Here is a 6,590-nt window from a genome sequence, read left to right as displayed (position 1 = left end):
AAAAAATTACAAACATAGATATAAAAATACTTAATAAATTTGCAACTGATTATCATGGTCAAATGCATCATGTCCAAGTTGGTTTTATTCTAGGAATAAAAGACATTAACATTAAAACCAAATAAATAAATAAAAATAACCAAACCCGTTGTTGTAAAGCTGATTCCGACCCATAGTCACCCTAGGAGAACAGAGTAGAACTGCCCCATAGGGTTTCCAAGGAGCAGCTGGTGGATTTTAACTGCAAACCTTTTTGTTAGTAGCCATATCGCTTAACCACTGGGCCACCAGGACTCAATCTGTAAATGTAATTGCAACCCAAGAACTCTTCCTTAATCTGAAAAAGGATCTGTCAGACCCACAGCAAACATCACATTTAGTAGTGATACATTTGAAAAGAAAATAGACTGCATTCGGATTTGCAGTCATGTTGTTTATTTGGGGTTTATTTAGGATAATTGGGGAATGTCCTCTTTATTCCAAATAACTATATTTTTCAAAATTTTATACTAAATAATAAACTTTAATTTATGTCAGAAGAACTGTGATCTACAAATAGTTTACTTTTAGGCATCAAAGTGTCCATTCAAACCCTTCCAGATATCAGCGCTAGATATTTACTTTTGACATTTAGACAAAGACAGAATGCTTGTATTTTAGAACATTCTAATGTAAACTTATCCTTAAATCTGATGACTATATTTTATACAAGCTCTTATCCATATGTAAACAAAATACAAAGTCATTGAAAAAAATCCATGACATCCAAACCAACCCCCATGTCATTAAATCAAGTAATGAGATAAGAATGACTGCTATATAAACATTATACTGAGAATCCTAGCTAATGCATGCTATAAAAATGAAATAAGAGGTATAAGGATTGAAGAGCAAGAAACAAAACTGTACATATTGACTTCAATGATTAATTTGTTTTTGTGATTTCTCTTTCCCTGTTTTGAGTGTTTTTTTCTTTTTAAAATTAATCTTAATTTGTTTTTGTGGTTTCCCTATTTTAGTTGATATCAGGATGTCCTGTTCTGTGACCTTGTATTGTGCTGGTATCTGGTTATTATTGGTTTTCTGACCAATTTCCTTTAGTATTTCTTGTAGCTTTGGTTTGGTTTTTGCAAATTCTCTAAGCTTGTGTTTATCTGTAAATGTTTTAATTTCACCTTCATATTTGAGAGAGAGTTTTGCTGGATATATGATCCTTGGCCGGTAGTTTTTCTCCTTCGGCGCTCTATATATGTCATCCTATTGCCTTCTTGACTGCATGGTTTCTACTGAGTAGTCTGAACTTATTCTTATTGATTCTCCTTTGTAGGAGACCTTTCTTTTATCCCTGGCTGCTTTTAAAATTTTCTCTTTATCTTTGGTTTTGGCAAGTTTGATGATAATATGTCTTGGTGATTTTCTTTTTGGATCAATCTTAAATGGGGTTCAATGAGCATCTTGGATAGATATCCTTTCGTCTTTCACGATGTCAGGAAAGTTTTCTGCCAACGGATCTTCAACTATTCTCTCTATATTTTCTGTTATCCCTCCCTGTTCTGGGACTCCAATCACACGCAAGTTATTCTTGATAGAGTCCCACATGATTCTTAGGGTTTCTTCATTTTTTTTTAATTCTTTTATCGGTTTTTTTTTTTCAGCTATATTGGTGTCAATTCCCTTGTCCTCCAGATCCCCCACCCTGCATTCCAATTGCTTGAGTCTGCTCCTCTGACTTCCTATTGAGTTGTCTAATTCTGTAATTTTACTGTTAATTTTTTGGATTTCTGAATGCTGTCTCTCTATGGATTCTTGCAGCTTATCAATTTTTCCACTATGTTCTTGAATAATCTTTTTGATTTCTTCCACTGCTTTATCAGTGTGTTCCTTGGCTTTTTCTGCAGATTGCCTTATTTCATTTCTGAGGTCATCCCTGATGTCTTGAAGCATTCTGTAAATTAGTTTTTTATACTCTGCATCTGGCAATTCCAGGATTGTATCTTCATTTGGGAAAGATTTTGATTCTTTAGTTTGGGGAGTTGTAAAAGCAATCATGGTCTGCTTCTTTATGTGGTTTGATACCAAGTGCTGTCTCCGAGCCATCTCTAAGATATTGTAGTGATTTATTCTATATTTGCTCACTGAGTCTTATCTTGTTTTGTTTTCTTTCAATATATGTAGATGGGCTAATAGATTGTGCTGTCTTGATTGTTGTAGCCCTTGAATCACCTATGTCCTATTACCAGCTGGTTTGGGCTATTACCACATATATATGCCTAAGAGTCCATTCACTATTCTTGAGTAGAATCTGATTTTGGGTCATCAAGTGTGTGGTGCAGACTGTCACCTATCCACCTAGAGACGTAGTGGTGATAGTTGTGTGCACCAGATTCTAGTAGCAGCAAGGTTTCACACCCCGGGGGTGGGGCAGGATGCTGGCAGGCTTCCCCCAAGTGCCAGTGAGGTAGGTGTGTCTCTATTCCTAAAGCATTTTGGTGGGTGGGCTCTGCAGCTGTACCTTAGGCCCCCAATGCAAGTACCTCTACAGATTGGTAGGTGTCACCCTCCTTAGACCCCTAAGGCAGGAGGCTAGGTGGTCTGGGGGGAGCTTCAGCCCTCAGTTCCCTGATGTGGGTCAGTGAGGGCTCTGTTGAATACGCAGAGATATCAGACCTGGGAAACTTGTCTTTCCAGTAATCCGCTGAAACAATTACAGTCAGATACCTATCAGAATTGCCTTTGCGTTATAATAGCCACCTTGTTCCCTGTAGGGATGAAAGCCCAAGACTGTGGATCACATATGTTTGGCTGGAGCTGGTTCTGTGTTTTTAGTCCAATTGGGGAAGGATTTTTGGTGCCTGGGTTTTTTGTAGCTGCTTCTCTCAGGCCAGGAGAATGGGTTAGGAAAAGACCAAAAAAAAAAAAGAAGAAAGAAAGAAAAACCGCCGAGCACTTCACTCTCTGGCTCAGGAAATTCCAATGTTAATGAAGCCACCTGGGAAGGGGAGGGGAGGGTTCAGATAAATAGGAGAGAGTAGCACCCCGGAATATAGACAAAGTTACTTATGTTGCTTGGGATGACTGTTTTATCTGAGATTCCTGAGGGGTGTGTTGACTGTGTGCGCTGGCTGGGTAGAGATTGCCCCCAAAGGTCAGGCCCACATCCTGTGCTTGTGCTGTCTCAGAAGCCGTGGTCAGTTCCTCCACTCCCATTCCAAAGCCCAGCGCCAAGGTTCCCCGGCTGGGTCGCCACACTCCAGGGTCCAAAACCAGACTCTGCCTCCTGGAACTTCTCCTTCTGTCAGCCGTGTCACTGCACTGCCTGCATGCGCTGGCTGGGCTTCCCCCAAGGTCACTTCTGGGGGCTAGGGCTGCGTCCCATGTTGGCGCTGTCTCAGGATGCCGTGCTCAGCTCTCCTGCACCCAGTCCAAAGCCCGGTGCCAAGGTTTCCTGACTGGGACGCTGGCTCCAGGCTCCAAAAACAGTCACTGCTTCCCCTTGGTTGTTCATTCTCAGTCTCTGTCACTCAGGTCAACTCTTTAGATCTGTGTGTGATGGTTGGGGTTCGTAGATTGTCATGTATGTGATCGATTCACTTGTTTTTCCGAGTCTTTGTTGCAAGAGGGATCCGAGGTAGCTTCTACCTAGTCAGCCATCTTGGCCCCGCCTCCTAAATTTTTTTTTAAACTGACTTTATTTGGCTTTGCATTGCCTTTGTAATAATTTCTATCAGGTTTTTCACTTTTAAGAGTATTATTTTTATAAATTAATCATGGGCCTGTTAAGTTTTGTCCCCTCCAGATAACTTTTTATTTTGCTGATTTGCTGAAAACGTTTGAACAAAATATCTCAACAAAAGGATGGACTACATTAGACTTGTGAAGAGTACTGTAACTAGACTAAATCAAGATTTCCAGTACTCTTATGTAGAAGCCGACAGGTTTGCAGACTGTGGCTGATCCAGAATCACATGGAACAGAAATTAGCTACATAAGGCCAAATAAACTAAAGTATTACTGTGGGTTTTATGTGGGAAATTTGCTGATGTTTTAAGGTCCTACTTTCTGGATATAAAAAATCATTTTCCTCCTTACCCCTAAATTATCTAACTAATGGGTTTAAATGTTGTAGCTCTTGAATTAGAAATTTCTGTTGGTAAACTTAGCAAAGTGATAAATATCATAACCAGAGAAGTATCTGAAGTTCAAGCTATGATTTTACAGAATAGAATGTCATTAGATTTCCCGTTAATCTCCCAAGGAACAGTTCATGCCTTAATAGATAAATATTGCTGTGTTTATTTAATATTCAGTCTGCAGTTTTGCAGAACATAGTTGCTGAAGCACTTGAAAAACAATTACTGATGCAGCTTATGTGTAAACAAACACAACATTTGTTTCCTAGGTTCAAAGAGCTTAGGGTCATGGTTTGGTTATTTCCACCAGTTCACCTAATATTATTGTTAATGTTTCTGTTCTGCCTCCTAGTTCACTGCATGGTGCCTGGGATCTTGATCATGATCAAAAGAAGGGAATATTTGAAGACACCTTAAAACTGAGGCACCTGGCCTAGCTAAAATGGCTGACACAAGGTCTGGCTCAAACTCCATTTTGTCTTAGGCTCCACTTCTGTTTCTGAGAAAGTGACCTATGACTGTTAAAAGGTAAACCAGGGAGGAGCAGCTTGCCTCTGGGAAGAACTTTTAGTATGTTTTAAATAAATTAACCGAAGACCTCCAACAGTAGGGGGTCCATCCTATACTACCTTGCTAATCATGTATTCTCTAATGGAAACTTGGTTGTCACATGTAAATTTTTCCGTACATTCTGTTTCCTCTAGACAAACTTCGTGAGTTCCTTATGGATATATGTTTTTTTGTGGTGGATTCAGCTATACTAGTTTAGATGACCCCTTTCCAACTGACAGTGAGTTTACATGTGCAATCTCTTGTTTAGATTCCTGGTGAATGCATGGGTAATGCACTTTGGGAATTTAGGATTACCTTTAGATGTTCATAGTAATGGTGCTAGTAAATATTGGGAAGGTAATATTAAATTGTTACACATTTTTAAATGAAAGAAGAAAATTCATTGGTCCAACACTCAAGGTGAGGTTGGTCATTTCTAAGAGCTTTAATTCCTACTTATGGTATAGTTGAATTAGAAAAATCTTTAAGAAATTTCTCAGTTACTATGGGACAAATAGCAGATGAAGTTGCTAATGGGATAGAAACCCAACAGCAATCTCTGACTTCATTAGTCAAGGTGATATCAGATTACAGAATAGTCTTAGATTTTTTATTAGCCCAAAAAGGTGGGGCCTGTGCTGTAGCAAATCCCTCCTGTTGCTTTTAGATAAATAACACAGAAGAAGTAGAACAGGATATACATAGAATTAGACAGTTACTTGGTTACACACTACAACACTCTTAAAAATACCAGATTTATTTGGTTGGTTACCGTCAGGAATAAGTACAAGGACTAGATCACCATTGCAAGGAATAGTAATCTTCTTAGTCTGCATCCTGGCAGTATTAGACATCATGAAACTTATTTTCTGTTGTCTTACACACTTAAAGACAAAAGAAAGGCTTGGGCTAAAATGTTGATATACATCGATCCTGCCCATTTTTGCAATGCAATTAAAGACAATGTCATTCTTACTTAAGATCCTGGTGAAGAACCAGTGGAAAATCAGCATCATGAGTTTAAAGAGCCTACTATGGCTGCCATCTAGGAGCCTGACTAAGACCATGTTTTGATCATTGATGTGTTATCTCCAATCTCCAATCAAAAGGATGGAGTGACTTAGGAGTCAACATTGGAGTCATTATGTCTTGTCCTTGAGTATAAAGAATGTGACCTAGCTGGAGCTGAACTCACAAAGACACATCAGCTGAGTCCTGAGGTATAAAAACAATAGCTAGGACAATCTTGGAAAACATCTTTTAGGGAAACTTTCACATGAACAAATACCTAAATAGAATATAAAAGACCCACAGAGTTACCATTCTTATCTTTTTCTATTTGTTGTTGTTGTTAGGTTTCATTGGGTAGGTTCCAACTCACAGCAACCCTATGTAGAACAGAACGAAACACTGCCCAGTCCTGTACCATCCTCACAATCATTGTTATGCTTGAGCCCATTGTTACAACCACTATGTCAATCTATCTCACTGAGGGTATCCCTCCTTTTCACTGACCATCTACTTTACCAACCATGATGTCCTTCTCCAGGGACTGATCCCTCCTGATAACATATCCAAAGTATGTGAGATGTAGTCTCACCATCCTTACTTAAGGAGCATTTTGGTTGTGCTTCTTCCAAGACAGATTTGTTCATTCGTTTGGCAGTCCATGGTATATTCAATATTCTTCACCAACACCACAATTCAAAGGCGTCAAGTCTTCTTCAGCCTTCCTTATTCATTGCCCAGCTTTCACAAGCATATGAGGCGATTGAAAACACCATGGCTTGGATCAGGTGACCCTTAGTCTTCAAGGTGACATCTTTGTTTTTTAACACTTTAAAGAGGTCTTTTGCAGCTGATTTGCCCAATGCAATGCATTTTTTGATTTCTTGACTGCTAATTCCA

Source organism: Loxodonta africana, chromosome 6, assembly GCF_030014295.1.
Source record: "Loxodonta africana isolate mLoxAfr1 chromosome 6, mLoxAfr1.hap2, whole genome shotgun sequence".
Taxonomy (NCBI): Eukaryota; Metazoa; Chordata; class Mammalia; order Proboscidea; family Elephantidae; genus Loxodonta; species Loxodonta africana.
The sequence above is the reverse complement of the archived record's forward strand: the minus strand, read 5'-3'. Positions refer to the sequence as shown.